Source organism: Prionailurus bengalensis, chromosome D1, assembly GCF_016509475.1.
Source record: "Prionailurus bengalensis isolate Pbe53 chromosome D1, Fcat_Pben_1.1_paternal_pri, whole genome shotgun sequence".
NCBI classification, from domain to species: Eukaryota; Metazoa; Chordata; class Mammalia; order Carnivora; family Felidae; genus Prionailurus; species Prionailurus bengalensis.
In genome coordinates this window covers 88,961,454-88,978,589 of record NC_057346.1, presented here as the reverse complement: position 1 = coordinate 88,978,589, position 17,136 = coordinate 88,961,454, and the positions used below count along the sequence as shown (strand labels likewise).

The window sequence follows — 17,136 nt, the reverse complement described above, 5'->3', positions numbered from 1 at the left end:
GTTCCAGAAGGAGAGGCGAAAGAGGGCAGGGCTGGAAAAGCATTCAAAGAAACTAAAGGCTGAAACTTCCCAAATTTGGCAAAAGACATAAGCCTTAGTTTCAAGGAGCTGAGCGGCAAGCCCCAAACAGGATAAGTGGGGAAAAAAAAAAAATCCATTCCAGGACACGTCATGGTCAAACTTCTGAAAACGAAAGGCAAATAAAATAAAAATATCTTTAAAGCAGCTGGAGAGAAACAACACCTTATCTATAAAGGAAAAACAATTAAATCATTGTGTATTTCTCATTAGAAACTGTGGAAGAGGGAAGGAAGTAGTACATTATTCAAATGCTGAGGAAAACAAAACAAAACAAAACAGCACAACACACACACACACACACACACACACACAACAAGCAAATAAATAAAGCAAACCCTGTCAGCTCAGAATCCGGCAGAAATACCCTTCAGAACAACAAATAAGAAATCAAGACATTCTCAGACAAGATTAAATGAGACAGATCGTCAGAGTGGATTTGAAAACATGGTCTCTCATTTCCAACGTAACGATACAGGCGGGTTGAAAGTTAAAAGGATGGGAGAAGATACGTCATGCCAACTTTGATCGAGAGGAAGCAGTTGGCTATATTAATATTTGATAAAGTAAATTTCAGAGCAAAGAAAATGATCAGAGACAGAGAAGGACATTACATAATGATTTTAAACCTTCAGTCCACAAGAATCCTGACCAAACAGTGGAGCTGCAAAATATGGAAAGCAATGTTATCACTAGACCTTGAAAGGGAAACGAGACAAATCCACAATTACAGGTAGAGGCTTCAACATCCCCTCTCAATAACTGATAGAACAACTAGACAGCACTCAACAAGAGCACAGAACCCCTCTCAATAACTGATAGAACAACTAGACAGCACTCAACAAGAGCACAGAACCCCTCTCAATAACTGATAGAACAACTAGACAGCACTCAACAAGAGCACAGAACTCAACGCCACCATCAACCAACAGAATCCAATCGACATTTAGAGAACACTTCGGCCAGCAACAGCAGAATAAATACTCAAGCATCCACGGACCATGTATGAAGATAGACCATATCCTGGGCCATTCAGCAAACCTCCACAAATTTACAGGACTTGGGGGTAGCTCACAAATCTCCTGGGGGGTCGGAGAGTCAGACACGGAAGCTCTGCCACCAAGAACAATTAAGAATCAAGCATTACCACAGGCCTGCTTCCTGCAAAGATGTCCCCGCCACCACCACCTGCCTGGACCACATGCTGCCTCCGCCAGGACCCCAACAATCTCTGGCCCTGAAAATGGGTCCTTTGCAATGCCACCTTCCTGAAGATCAAAGTCCGTTTCGGGGGAGTGGGGGAAGGGAGGCGGTGTCTCATCGAAGGAGCCTAAGTCACGACTCTCTACTCCATGCACAGGGGTGCTGAGAAGGCAGATGCCTAGCTCCTCCATTGGGGAATCAAGAGTCAGAAGGCAGAGACAAACTTAAGAAAATATCCCAGAAAGTCAGGTGCCACCCACATGGGAAATGCCCACTCACTAGCGAATGAAAGCCCCTGCCCCCCTCCCCAGGCCTGCATCAGTCACTGCACTCCACCCTCCACTCCGGGCCCAGGGTCCAGGCTCCTAAGCATTTGCAGTAGGAAGGTCCAGCTCCCCTGCAGAACTCAGGGGCTTTTCCAGCTTCCTCTGCATACCTTTCCCAGACCCGGACTCCCTTCTGACACATGAGAACTCTTAGGTAGAATAAGTCACCAGTTAAAACGAACTCATTGCATATTCCACATTATCTCTCCTTCCAATCTTGCTTGAGTGAATTCTTATCTTCAGGTCGGGTTGTTTTTCATTAGAAATGAATCAATTTCAGGCACAGGACCAGCTATCTGTCAGGAGGAGCAAGTAAGGGCGGAACACGTGCATGCACACGCATACTGGCACATGACAGAGCTGTTGCTGTCGAGCCGAGAAAGACAAGTGACACATTTACATTCTGCCCCAGACAAACGCTACAAGGTCTCCCTGGTCCCAGATTGAAGAAACCACAGGCACACCATGTGGGCAGGGAGAAAAGAGCCACTGGAACAGCTCCTCTTGTCACTCAAATAGTCCAGGTTCTCACCCATCCGTGCAACGTTTTGGACTTCCAGACGAAGGGAGGATGGGTAAGGAGAGAAATGGAAAGTGGTACAGACAGTGGTTAAGAGCTGTGGTGTCAGACTGACCTGGGCTCAAATCCCAGCTCGGCCACTGCTTACCGTGTGGCCTTGAGCAAATTAATCCCTCTGCACTCAGGTTGTTCAACCATAAAAACAAGATAACCAAGGCCTTCCCCTCAAAAATGTGAAGAGAATTAAGTGAGATGCTGTTTGTGGAATGTTTGGCACATAGTATGTGCTCAATAAATCACTGCTGCTCATTTCATTATTAAGGCAAAGTTTAGGGTTTTTTTATCTTTTGTTTTTTTAAGCGTACAGAATACAAAGGACAGAATGCAAGGACAGAATGCTACGGTATTCACACCCTCTTGAAAGCCAGGGGACTGAATTAAAACTTGCTGGGGAAAACCAGAATCTCCCTTCCCTGAAATATAAGCCCCAGGTGCATGGGTGTAGATACGACACGGCACCCAGCCCCAGGCTGGGATGCTGTGCCCACTGTGGCCAGGTTCCACAGGACCAGAGCTGGGCTGGTGGCCCCAGGTGGTCAGAGACTCGCGAGGGTTCTCCAGCCATCTACAACAGGGTTTGGGTCCAGCTCCTGGATCTGAGATCTGGGGACACAGAGGCAGCCTGCGGAGGAGAGTGTGGCCAGAGGACAAGGCAAGAGGCCACAGGAGCCTGACCTCCTGCAAAGGGAGCCTCCGCCTCATTAAAGGAGGGCCTGAGAGCCCAGCTGAGTGAGTATGTAGGGCCAAGTTAAACAAAGACCAATCCGAGGAAACCTACAGGAGGAAAGAGTAAGCACCCTCTCAACATCAGTGAAACTCCACATACCAGGAACAACCCCTTCCTCAAGACGAAGTGACAAGAGAGTCATTCCCCAGGGAACGTTCCCCCATGGAACACCTCTTGTGTCAGCTGCCAACCGGAAGCCAGGTCAGGAGGCACAAAGACCACATCTGCTTCCAGCAAGTTCTGCCAAGTAGCTTCCGGGTCCGACCGCATGGTTCAAATCCCAGGTCCACGGTGACTAGCTGTGTGACCTTAGGCAAGTTGCTGGACTGATCTGTGCCAGTTTCCCATCTACAGAAACAGGAAGAGTGATAATCCCAACTGTACAGGAGTGTTGTGCGGATTAAACTGAGGTAAGGTCTGTTGAGTTCTTGCAACTGTGTCTGGAACACATGGAGTGCTTGGGACACAGTGCTCAATGTGATAATTATTGCTATTATTATTATTATTATTATTAATTTTAGTATCACTGCCACTCTCCTCCCGACGTGGCTGCCAAGCAAACAGCCTAGGAAACCACCCTCTCTAATTGTTCAGGACCTAGGAAATGGAGACGAGATCCCTACAAAGTGAGAGAGTAAACTGAAGACACGGAGAAGACCTCATTTCTCAAGGTCAACAGGATACATTCAGCAAAAGCAAAGCAGCAGGTGCATCTCAGGCCAGACAGACTCTGGTTCAAAGTCAGGCTTCAACACTGACTCTGTGACATTGGGCGTGTTGCTTAACTTCCCTGAGCTTCTGAACCCTCCCCCCAACCCCAAATTAGGGATAAAAATCCCTACCACCTCCCTTGCAGATTTATTCCTGCACGTTAAATAATGTACAAGTGTCCCCAAAAAAGGGTTCGCGTGCTGCCTAGCACCTAGTCGGTCCCAGCAGAAACTGGCTCCTTTTCCTCTGTTCCCAGGATGAAACTCTGCAGCGTCTGGCTTAAGTATCATGGCTCTGAATACATCCTCCAAAGTAATAAGAAAATTCTTCCCCACTCCCCACACCTTCTCTCCTCCTGTCTGAATCCAAAGCAACATCCAGAAAATAGTAATAGCTAATCCACTCCTGCCCTCTTACTGTGGGAGGCCCGAGTTCAAAGTCCATCTCCTTTGATGACTGTGCAACATTGGACACGTTTCTTCCATTCCCTGGGCTTCAGTATCCTCATTTATAATTGAGGGATGACAAGCCACAACAGCTCGTTTGCTGCTTTAGTTCTTTGGGTTCAATTTTGCATTATATATCAAAGGGCCTTAATTTAGGACATGGCAGATAACTGTAGGTGCCCCACATTTTGCACGTATTATGTCATTTAATCCTCACGATAATCCTATTCCCCCATGTTTCGGCCTGAAACTCAGGCTCAGAGAGGTCACGCCAGTAACCCAAAGTCACACAGCTGCCCTTCCAGGCTTAAACGGTGATTGCCAGACTGATGCTTTTGGGGGTCCCACCGAGAAAAGGGCTTGGTTGCCCTTGTGGGGAGCAACTCCAGGGCTCCCCAGTGCGAGCTCGGAGACCTGCCCGCAGCGTCAGAGCAGTCTGTGGCTCTCAGCCCCACCCCCTACACAATGTGGGGCCCCTGTTTCTCCAAACGGCAGTGCTCACGGTTCATTTCCAGAAGCCGGGCGCACGGGGACGGGTTTCACAAGGACGTTGCTGGCAGGCCCTTGGTCTCTGTTACTAGAGATTTAGTTGCGAGTGAAAGAGGTCCATTGTGCGTCCTCTGAATGAATACCCCATTTAGACAAAGAATTCAACTGGTTTTTCACAGAGAAAGAAGACAGCCCTGGTGAAAAGAGAGAACAATGTAAATCATTCACCAGAGTTCTACTTAAACATCAAAGCTGGGTGGCCAGCCAGGTTAAGGGCCACAGCACAGATCAGGCCGAGGCCACACCGGTGTGCAAGACTCTTCCTTGGCTGAGGAGTGGAGTACAGGAGCTCTCAGCCCAGGCCCTTCATGGGCCACCTTGGCCAACTCAACTCCTGGCCCCTCAGGGATAAATTAAGGCAACTGGACTGAGTCAAGAGTCTGCCATTGGGGTTCCGTGGAAATACTTGGGTGCACTAGATTATCTACACTCAGCTGGTTCTCAGCTGTAGCTACACATTGAAATCATCTGCAGAGGTTTTTTTGTTTTATTTATTTTTTAATCTTTATTTATTTTTGAGAGAGAGAGAGAGAGTGAGAGTGAGAGCAGGGGAGGAACAGAAAGAGAGGGAGACACAGAATCCAAAGCAGGCTCCAGGCTCTGAGCTGTCAGCATCGAGCCCGACGCAGGACTCGAACTCATGAACCATGAGATCTGAGTCGAAGTCAGACGCTTAACCGACTGAGCCACCCAGGGACCCCCAAGTCTGCAGACTTTTTAAAGCTACTTCCACTTGGTCGCATTGCCAAGGATTTTTGAGCTCTCTGGTCTGAGGCACGGCCTAGGCATGGGGGAATTTTTCAATACTCCCCATATGATGCTAAGGTCCAGCCAAGATTGAGAACCAGTTAGCCCCAGGGGCAGAAACTGTTTTGGCCACAGCTCTATCCAGAGCTGAGCACAGGGACTGCCATATACTTGGTACCTAAGTAATATATGTGGGATGAATGTGCGTATGCTGCCCTAAGACATTAGAGAGAAGCCACCCAGCCCCAGCCTCAATGACAAGACCTCTGTTGATCACTCTATCATCTCTTGGGATTTGGAACAGGTTTCATTTTGTTCTAAAGGTTGTCATCTTGAAAACCTAACAAAAATACACACACACACACACACACACACACACATACACACACACACACACACCACTGGATCATCAAATCTCTGAGATTCAGCTCCAAAGCACACTGATTTCAAGATCACAAATCCCTTCTTGCCCTTTGAGAGCAATAATGCTTTTTGTTTACGTTATCAGGGCAGCCAAGGCCTGGGAAGGGCCCCACTGAAGGCTGCTGTGCATCCTACCTGCTCAAGCCAAGGACTTGGCTCACATGGGCAGCCCCTCCTGGTCTCTCGTGCCGAACCCTTCCTCAGCCCCACCCCCAGCCATCGATGACCTCACCATTCCATTCTTGTTCTTCTAACACTTCACACTTCTTCCCTGAGTGAACTCAACCACTCCCAAAGTTCTAACTCTCATTTATAAGTTCACAACTTGGGATCCGTATCTCTGGCCCTGCCCTTCCTAGCTGAGCTCCAGACCCGACTGCCTACTGGGTATCTCCGCCTCAACTTCCCTTAGGCACCTCAAATTCAGCCTGTCCCAGAAATGAACTCATTACCTCCCCCACCCAAACCTGCTCTTCCTCCTGCCTTCTCTATCTTGATGAACAGCATCATATCCACCCAGTTGCCCAAACCAGGAAACTCTGGAATCATCTTTGTCCTCTCCCGTGCCTCCCACCCCACCCTGGGTGCTTTTTCTCTGAAACAGCCACTGACTCTGTCCTTCTCCTCGCCTTCCAACTCTCTAACCTCCAGAGCACTTCCCAGAGTAGCTTTCTAAAACCCAGATCCAAAGACGCCAGTTGAAATTAGTTCCGGTTCGTGAGCGAGGCAGACGGATTGGGAGCCCACACAGGGCTCGAGCTACTTCCCCTTCTCCCCGCAGCTGTGTTCCGTCCCCTCCCTCTCACCTTGCACGCTGTCTGACCTGAGACACTGCTTAGTAATAACATATTTGCCACGTAGTGTTCCTCTCGTGTATGCGAGGTCCCGACCCAGGGCCCGAACGTGTGATCTTTCCCCCTCCTTCCCTTGCTCTTAGACTCAAATGCCCTGCCCCTCCCTACATTCTTCAAGGCTCAGAGAGCACTGGCTTTCAAAGCTTTGCCTCACCCCTTACGAGGCAGGCTTGATGAAGGGGCTACCTGAATAGCAAATAGCAAAATAGATTTCTTATATGCCAAGCATTTTTCTAAGCGCCTTACCTATTTTAACAAGTTTAATTCTCACAACAGCTCAGTGACACGGGGGCTATAATTATCCACATTTTACAAAGGAGTAAACCGAGGTATGGAGAGGTGAAGCCCAGACACCCAGACCTGAACTCATTCAGACGATGCTCATAATCACTGCCTCCTAAGAACTTATATCTGGAAGCATGCTCCTGTAAGAACATGCTTACTGCATGTTTTAGCTGAGGATGCTTTCCTTCAAACAAAATCCTACACCCAGCCTGTTGCATAGAAAATAGGAGGCTGATGATGACAAGAGAGGGAGGGAAGCACCTGTACTCCCCCATCTCAGCATCAATATTCAAAAGAATGCCAACAAGCCCCCAGGGCTCCATATGAGTTCAACAAGCCAGGTCCTAAAGACAGCTTTTACTTACCATTCTGTTGTGTATCGGCGAAAGTCGTTACGAGATTGCAGAACCGTCTCCAGACCCACAACATAGTTTCCGTCTTAAAATGTCCAAGTAGCATCCTAATGACTGAACAGTCCCATGCCGTTTCCCGGTGACTGAAACTTATTCCACGAAAAATTCAATCGGTTTTAGAGCTTTGTTTTCTTAAGCAGACTCTTCAAAGTATAATTTAAACCTTCAGTAACTCAGGCCATCCCTTTTGAATGTCAGTTGTTGGGCTGTGTAGGAATATTCTGTGAGGCTTAAAGCTGTTTCCCTGTGCTCAGGTGCCCAGTTGTGTGTTTTGTACTTTTTCTGTGCCTGTCACTATCAGAGGATCAGGTGTTTCAGGATCCTTGTCTCTAACACCTTACCTCCATCCCTTCTAGTCTGTTCTTTCTAACAGCTATGGACTTTCTAAAAATCAAAATTATTATAATTGTGCCCAAAGTAGGCACATATATCTGGAAAGAAACAGGAACAGAGAAGTGTTCCTCTTAGTAAAATGAATCTCCTTTAGTACAATGACTTTGCGACTTTTCTAGTGAGTTCTTAGGATTTCTTTTCCCATCCTCTTCATTCATTCGTATAACATTTACTAAGCACATATTAGATTCCAAAAAAAAGAAAAAAAGAAAGAAAGAAAGAAAGAAAAGAAAAAGGCTGGGTGCTGAGGATAAAAAGATAGATACAGCAAAGTTCCTGCCTTCAAGGACTTGCCAGTTTAAAAGAGAGACAAGTAAACAGAAATAATGGTACTGCCATGGTGTAAGCCCTGTGACAACAGTCTCTAAAAAGCACAACCGAAAAACCACTTAACTCTACCTTGGGGAGTGGCAGCAACCAGGGAAGTCTTCCTGGAGGAGGTGGCGTGTGAGCCAATTCCTGAAGCATCTACTCATAAGAGGTCAATCTGTCCCACCACTACCAAAGACAAAAAAAGATAGATTGGGGAAAGGGCGTGCTGGCCAGATACAGAGACAAGGAAAAATGAGAAAGTCTAGTGAGTCTTGGAACTCTAAATAGTTTTTTTTTTTTTAACGTTTATTTATTTTTGAGACAGAGAGAGACAGAGCACGAATGGGGGAGGGTCAGAGAGAGGGAGACACAGAATCTGAAACAGGCTCCAGGCTCCGAGCTGTCAGCACAGAGCCCAACGCGGGGCTTGAACTCACAGACTGTGAGATCGTGACCTAAGCCGAAGTAGGCCGCTTAACCGACTGAGCCACCCAGGCGCCCCAGAACTCCAAATAGTTTAATCAAGCTGAAGAATGTGCGTGTTTGCAGGAAGGAATGGGAACGGCAAGAGGCTGCATGAAAAAAGAAAGCTCAGCGAGTAGGTTACTCACACACTTTAATGCTCGAAGGAAAGAGAATGCAAACTTTCCAGGGCAGATTAATCATAGCACACCCATATGTATGCCATGAGCCAAGTCAACTTGCTGCAGGGAAAAGGGAAATCCTAACAAAGGAGGCTCAAGTCCCATTGACCAGACACTGCTGTAGTATTTCACACGTACAGTCTCACCGAACGGTCCCAACGACCCTTTGAGGTGGGAAGGACTATCACATTTTTAAATGAGGAAATTGAGCCAAGCAGAGCTTAAGGAACTTCCCAAGGACCCAGTTTGATGACAGGGCGGGGGGCGTTGGCGTTTTGGTTTCCTTGGAGTTGAAGAAGGTGAGGGGATGAGGCCCCCCAAGGATGGAGAAGGAGAGAGAGAACAGAGAAAGAGCAACAGCTTAAGAAAGTGAGGGAGGAGGAGAGAGGGGTGCAAGGGAGGACACGGAGGAGGAGGCGGTCGTGGCCGCCTTTTCCAGTGGGAGAACCTCAGAGCTAAGCTCCAAGGCTGGAGGCCCTCTGGCCTAAGCCAAGAGAGGGCGGACAGAGCCTGGATCCCATGCACGGGCCCCCAGGTCCCTGCCACACAAGTGAGGCCAGAGCAGTGGGCCTGGGATCCACACAAGGACATGCCTTCCACCTCCACAACCCAGGGGATCTAACGACTCAGCAGGGAGAGTTCTAGAGAGCAGCCAGTGTGGATCCTTCATTTTACAGTAAATGAAACAGAGGGGCTACGTGATTTGTCCACAGGCACCCAACGCAGAGCGTGTGATTTTTTCTTTTTTTTCTTTTTGTCTTTGCCTACAATCACCCATCCGGTAAGGGAAGAGGCGGGACTAAAACCCAGGTGTCCCAGAATCCAAAACTTTGTCACTGTCCTTCCTACACGGTCAACTGCTGAGCCAAATTCTAGAGACTTAGAAGACTACGAGGCTCACCTGGAAAAAAGGGTTAGGGCCTCAGCCGCAGGAGCCAGGTGGGTGGGAAGGCACTGCTTGCATAGGGAATCTTGCCAGGCTCCCGAGGAACACGCATTTGCCTGTGGGTTATGGGCATGAAATACAGGAGGCACTCCCATGTTCTTTCTCACTCTTTTCTTGAACAATCTGGTCTGGCATTGACTGAACAAAATGAAGAGAGACTTCTGGGGGGAAAAGTAGAGAAAGCCTGGAAGCCAGAGAACTTTTGTACAGATATTTCACAATATCTGGTCAACGGATGAATAGCTCCCGGGGTGTCCTGAAAACGTTCTGTATGCTGCACTCTACACAATAGTCACTCTGATGATATTCAGAAGCATCTTCTCATATTGCCTTGCTGGCTGTTAAAATTTGACACTGTCCCCTCCTATCACCTCACTCTCTGTCTCCTATTCCTGGGACCCTCTGGACTGTCCCATGAGCCAGCAACTAAAGGTTCCTGTGCCAGCAAGGGGGCCTCCAGACTCTCCAATAAGTTCTTACTGGTCAGAGCCTGTGCAATATTATTCGTTAAATATTTTTTCTAATGTTTATTTCTTTCTTTTTGAAAGAGAGCATAAGCGGGGGAGGCGCAGAGAGAGAAGGAAACACAGAATCAGAAGCAGGCTCCAGACTCCGAGCTGTGCAGCACAGAGCCAGCACAGGGCTCAAACCTGTGAGACATGAGATCATAACCTGAGTGGAAGTCAAGACACTTAATCGACCGAGCCGCCCAGGTGCCCCTATTTGTTAAATATTTTGAATATCACCCTTGCTTACAAAAAACTCTGCAATGCAATTTGACTAAGTTATGGAAAATTAATAGTGTACTATATGGCATTGCCATCATCCCAGCACAGTATCTATCGAGAACCCACTAAGGGTCAAGCCCTGTTCTAAGCACCAGAAAAAAACCATCAGAGACTAACACCTGACATGGGTCTGTGCAGCGTTCATGAAGCTTCACGTCTAGTGGGGAAAGTTCTGAACTCAATTCCGTGCGATCATTAAACAAGATGCTATGTGATCTAGTGGTTCTCAATGGGGGGGCGGCACAGTCCCCCTATGGGGCTTTTGGAAATGGGGGGAAACATTTTCAGTTGTAACAACTGGAGGCCGTTACTGACTTTTAGTGGGAATGCAATGGACACTCCAGCAAAAAAGAATAGTCATTCTACCTAAAACACCAACAGCATTCAGATTTGATAGAAAATTGTAAGCAATCAACATTGAACGACCGTCAGACCAATGGTCAGCACATTGAACCACAGCCTGCCAGAGTTCTCTGTTGTTATTGTTGCCGCTATTGTTGTTGTTTTATGCTGAACGTGGGGCTCAAACCCGTGACCCCAGGATCAAGAGTTGTATGCTCTACTGACTGAGACAGCCAGGTACCCCAGCCTGCCAGAGTTTTATAGGATACTTGCCATTAAATATTTGGGCAGAATCTAAGGGGCAGAAAAAATTCAAGGGGGGAAGTTCTGTTTACAGAATCCTACTCTATGGTCAAAGTATTACATATAACAAATGCCCCTCCATCTAAAGTCAGGCAAAGGGTGCTGAATTCTAAACATAATACATGCTAAATATATATACATATTTACTGAACACTATACTACAATAGCCAAAGACTAGATTACGAACATTGAACTTCACCCCAGTACATGTAGAGTTAAGTCCTTTGCCTGCTCCTGTTTTTTTTTTTTTTTAAGTGCAATGTGCCTCCTAATCCTTGTGGTTTCATTCCTTACCAGCCAGAAAGCATTGTCTGAACCCACACACTTTTCTCTGAAGCCTCCTTTACGGTTCCTCTGTTTCAGAAACAGCAGAAACAGGAGTATTATTTTCACCCTCGGCTTTCTCTTAAAGTAAGTAAAGATCTCTTGCCCCTGACCACAGGGCTGGGAGCTGGCAAAGCAAATTCTAGAGAAGAAAAATAAACAGTCTAGAATGCTAACCCATCGTTCGGCCAAAACTACAAAATATTTTCCCGGCCTCACTCCCGATTCCCACAACGCCACTATGGGAGCTGTGGCTCATATATGGTAGACGAGGAGCAGCCAGGTAGTGAACAGCTGCTGAGCGGATGAACACAGGCAACGGGTCACACACAGTAAGTTCTGGACACCACCTCGAGTCACCGAGAAGTCAATTCCACGCGAGGCCCAGAGCTGGAACCTAAAACTCTGCCCTGTCTTCTATTCGATATTCAATAGATTTTCATTGATGACGTTATAGGAGCCATGCCATTGCTGAGTTCTTACGTGCCCAGCACTCTGTGAAACTTAGCTGTCCCTGGATATTTTATTTACTCTTCATGACAATGCTGAGGAGTAGAGCTCATCGTGATCCCCATTGTCCAGATAAGAAAAGTGAGGTAATGAGAAGCGAGCTACCAAGGGACGGAACAGGTCTCTGGGCTCCAGGGTTTAGCCGCCCAGCTCTCCCGAAGGGAGGGAGGTGAGATCCTGACTTCCCATCGGCTGGAGCCCGCGGGGTTACAACACAGCCCGCTGGACAGTTTTAGACGCCGTCCGGGAAAGAGGGGAGTTGAAGAAGCTGTTCTGAATCCCGGCTCATCACCACCGAAGCACTGTACCAGACATTGTGCCAAAAAGTTCATTAACGACGCCCGTATAACGAGTCCCGGAAGCTCTAAGGCTGCAGAAGCTAGACAGGCCTGAGTGAAAAAGGAGGGCCCAGGATGGATTCCCAGATAAGGTGGCATCCGAGAGTCTTGAGGTTAGATGGAGATTTAGCGAGAGAGGAGCGGCACGTAGGGAAGAACACATCACCACCTCCTGCTAAAAGAAAGGACAGTGAACTGCCTCAGAGGAAGAATGTGACCCTCCTGGCAACTCATTCCTGCCGTGAAGAGCCAGGGGCCAGGGCTAACCTTACTAGGAGTAATCAGTGCAGCCCAGAACCACGGCTCTGGAGGAATTCTTTAGAAGACACTCCCAGGGTGATAGGAGACAGCCCGGGGCTGGCCTCCGTCATGACAGGAGCTCTGCGGGTGCCAAGGACCCAAGGGGCAAGAGTGGGTGTGCACAGGCGCTCCATCAAAAGAGGCTACTCCTATGCCCCTTTGCACTTACGGGATTATACAACAGAAGCATGTACATCTCTCCAGGGGTTCAGCTTTCACGGGATCCTTTAATCGCTCCAAATTGGCACTCAGTCCCGATTTACTCATTCATGTGTATTTTAGAGTTTCTCACACGGCTCCCCTGAGAGTCCCAGGCAAACCCAGGGTTCTGTTCAAGATGAATCATTCAGAATCTCCAAGGGGTTCGCTTGGGTCTCCGCAGGACATGCTGAGAACAGGTGTAGGTTATCTTGGAGTCAGGGTAGCCTGGGAAACTGCAGGGGTCACGGAGGGAAGAGGGCGGAAATACCTGACGAGGGTGCCCAGATCATCAAAGGGCCGGAATTTGGGATGTGCTCATTAATAGTAATTGATGGATATGGCTCCTCGAGGATATTCTTAGGGAAGGAGGAACAGCAATATCCTTGTTTTTTTATAGTGCTAAATAGTTTTCAAAAGCTACGTTTATAGACTCTGTGTTGCCAAGGATATTGGCATGAATTCATATTCATCATGAATCGTCTTTTTTTAAAAAGATTTTTTTGATGTTTATTTGTTTTTGGGGGGGGTGGGGGAGGGGCAGAGGGAGACACAGAATCCGAAGCAGGCTCCAGGCTCCAAGCTGTCAGCACAGAGCCCGACTTGGGGCTCAAACTCACAAACCGCGAGTTCATGACCTGAGCCGAAGTCAGATGCTTAACCGACCGAGCCACCCAGGCACCCCTCATCTGATGCAGGTGACACAAACCCAACTTGAAGTAGTTAAAAAAAAAAAAAAAAAAAGGAAGGGGATTATTGGCTTTTCTAACTGAAAACTCTAAGGGGACTTCAGGTATATCCGGATCATGCAGCTCAGACAATCATCAAGATTTGGTCTCTCCGTGTCAGCTCTGCTTCCCTACATATGGGTCTCACTCTTGAGCAGTTTGCTACCACATGAAGGACCCTCAGCAACTCCAGGCTTACACGTTCATAAGAAAGGGAAATTACTTTCCAAGAGCTCCAAGAAAGATCCTGAGATCAAGTCTCTTCACAGCATGATTTCCAAAAGTAGACGTTTCAAAAAGTCACACAGTGTCACTTCCTCTGGCCATGGTTCCACCCAGACTGGAAGGGAGAGAAAGAGACCCCATGTCTCAATGGGAGAAATGTCAACGTTACCATAAGAAGACCACGTGGGCTGGGATGTGCTGTCCAGCCATCTCTGGAAAGTACGGTCTGTAGGTGGCTAGTGTGCACATTCAGGTTTGAGAAGCCCTGCTCTACACTAATTTTAGGCTCACTTAATTATTTGATATTTTGCTTTCCAAAGCTCCTAATATGTACAACAGCCAAAGAGTCAATACATTATTTCTACTGCACACATAGCAAGCAGGAAAACATAGGATGTTTTCTAAGTGATGTCCGATTTTCCCTCATCTGTTCACCCAGGAAGTAGCCACAGAATGTCTGTCACGGGCAAGGCCGTCCCCGAGGGCAGCAACAGAGTGGTAAATAAGACGACACGGCCCCAGTTTTGTGAAGCCCAATCCAGCAGGGAAAAAGTTTCCATAAAACAACCGCAGTTATAAAGAGCGTAATGACAAAGGAAGCACACATGCTCTGGAAACCCGAAACAAGGAGGGTTCACGTATCTAGGGGTGCAGAGAGGGCCTGAAGGAGGTGTAGCAGTTAGTTGGCCAGCTGTCACTTTCTCTTTAAAATTTGCAACAACAGCCCCTACCCACAAAGACACAACTTCCTCTTTCCCAGCTTTATTTTTCTCTGCAGATCTTTTCTTCATCTGATATAATATATATGTACTGATTTTTCTTTATCGTCAGTCTCCCCCAGCTACGACACAAGCTCCATCGTCTTGTTCACTGTGGGAGCCCCAGTACCTGTACAAATGCCTACCTAACACATAATTAGCACTCAATAAATACTTGCTGGATGAGTGCACAGTGTTCTAGGCAGGGGGACTAGCATGTGCAAAGGGCCGGAGGGGTAAAAAAAAAAAAAAGTGCAGAGCATTCTGGGAACTAATAGGGGAAGTCCAACAGAGCTGGAACATGGAGAGAGAAGAGAAACAGTTTGCTACCGATACCAATTAAGGAATCCACCAGCTGCTTAATGAGGGCCTACACTGTGCTGGGCACTATTCTAACCATAAACAATGTATCTGGTTTGAGTAGACAATAAAAGGGCAGAACCCACTGATTGCCCTCAGTCAGTAACTAGGATTTTTATGAACATGTGGTCAAAACCAGTTTGTAAAGACACTATGGGTAGTCATTGCCATAAGCTTACAAATGTTCACTATGTGTTCCTGTGTCACCTGGCCTATGTCAGCTTTATAGTCTTAATTCTCCCAAGAAGTCTTGGAGCATAGCACTTTCAATGGGTGAAAAGCAGCCACGATGTACCCACCATTCCCTCAACCCTCCTGGCACAAAACTGATAGACATAAGTGTAACTCTACAATTTAGTACACATTATGTGTTCCCACGTTAACTAGTTACTGAAAAATAAAATTTTGAAAGTGTTCAATTCTATCAGGAACCTCGCATACTAACAACTCACCTTTAGACTAGAGGGCTAAATAGAAATATATATATTAAATTCTTAGCAGAAGACATTCAGAGATGATTGGTCTTTGGACAAACTCGAGTTCTATCTGCATACAAGTATTTGCACACGTGGTTGGGTGACGGGCGACCGTGTAAAATCTGGACCCCAGAGCTTCTTGTGATCCCTGTGGATGAGAAAAACAACTAAATCAGCACTGAGGTGCACACATGAGGAGGACTAGAAATTAAGCTTGAGTGGAAATGCCAAGAAGATCTAGCTCCTTGACACCTTAAGAGAAAAGGGATGCCTCTCCACACCCATTCCAATGGTCCTGAAGGTCTCCCAACTCACACTCTTGGAATTCTCCATTCGATGTGAGAAGTAAGGCTTCTGCCTTCTTAAAATCTCTGAAATTCTTTGCAGGACTAGCCTTACTCCCCACAGTGGATTTTGGTCAAAAGAGAAAGAAGCCAATACCTGTCAGTACACAGTGAGGACATTTGAGGGAAAGTCACAGACGGAAGCCAATCTTGATGTGAAATTGCACTGGAGGCCCGTCTTGGCCTCTGTGACCCACTAGGCTGTAACAGGCACCACTGTCACCACCATGACCACCTACATCACCCTCTTGAAAGTTCATACCCAGGAGCTGCTTGCTCTGGGGTAAGGCTGGTGCCCGAAGATAATGACGAGGTCAGGACTCTCCTGGATGCATGCAATCAACCCCAACACAAAGTAGTGTAAGGGGGGAAAAAAGTATTTGTTTTCATTACTCTAAGGTCCATGGACCTCTGGATTCAGGAATGCTGGCTCCTGGGCCTCAAACACTGTATCACTGCCTTCAGATCTCTTGCTCTCTCTCTCTCTCCATCCATCCATCCATCCATCCATCCGGCCAGCCAGCCAGCCAGCCATCAATCCATCCATCTCCATCACTTTCCAACTCTCAGATTTACTTCCATTTGCACATTAGCCTGCTTCCCTCATCCCAAAGATGGCTTCCTCGACACAGTCAGGGAAAATAGCCCCCAGAAGCACCAGGTTCATTGTCCTTACTGTTCCCCATGCGAGAGGAGCAGAGATCCTCCCTTTCTCACCATCCATATCTATCCTTAGTGAGAACTCTGATTGGCCCTGTTTGGGTTTGTGCCACCTCCTGGACTCTTCATGAGGCCCAGCAGGCTGGAGACCTCTCACTGGCCTGAGGAAGGACAGAGCCATGATTAGAGCAGGGGAGGGGTGACTTTTCCAAAGGAAGACTGAGTGGCTGTTATCAAAAGACAAGGAATGTAAAAATAACAGGAATCCTCCACATTCCCCAATGGTTACTTGCCCCTGGGCCAGACGGCAAGAACCTCAGGGCTCAGCCTAAGTCTTCTCTGGGGCCGAGATGTCACTGCAAATGACAATTCCATGAATCCCTCTTCCTACACCTTCTCAATGCCCACACCCTACCCAGCCTTCAAGCCTTAAGGCAAATGCCATCGCCCCTGTGAGGCGTTGTTCGATTGCCCCCACATCAAGGGTGTTCGTCCTACCCACAATCATCAAGCACTTACTATGTACCAAGAACTGTGCTAAGCCCTTTGCTTATATCTCATCTAATCCTCACATCTCCATGAGATAAGCACTATTACTGCCCCGAATTAGTTTCCTAGGGTTACCATAACACAGTACCACAAACTGGGTGACTTCAACAACAGAAATTTATTATCTTACAGTTCTGGAGGCCAGAAGTCCAAAATCAAGATGTTGAACAGATTAGTTCCTTCTGAGGGCTCAGAGGGAGAATCTGTTGTAACTTCTGGTAGCTCCAGGCATTCCTTGGCTTGTCGGTAACATTCTCTTTTGTCTTCGTATCGCCTTCCCTCTGTATGTGCCTGTG

At 47.4% G+C, this 17,136-nt stretch overlaps 1 long non-coding RNA gene across 2 annotated transcripts in view; it reads right to left on the bottom strand.

Annotated features, from left to right (window-relative positions):
- The window catches only part of LOC122483695, a 35,275-nt gene extending 18,139 nt beyond the window's left edge, over positions 1 to 17,136 (bottom strand). The window contains exons 1-3 of one of the 2 annotated variants that reach the window (XR_006297447.1): positions 16,971 to 17,136; positions 15,264 to 15,435; positions 13,692 to 13,808 (exon numbers count right to left, since the gene is read on the bottom strand). This is a non-coding gene — a long non-coding RNA (uncharacterized LOC122483695). The remainder of the gene's footprint in view (positions 1 to 13,691; positions 13,809 to 15,263; positions 15,436 to 16,970) is intronic. The other variant, XR_006297448.1, reaches the window with a different exon arrangement.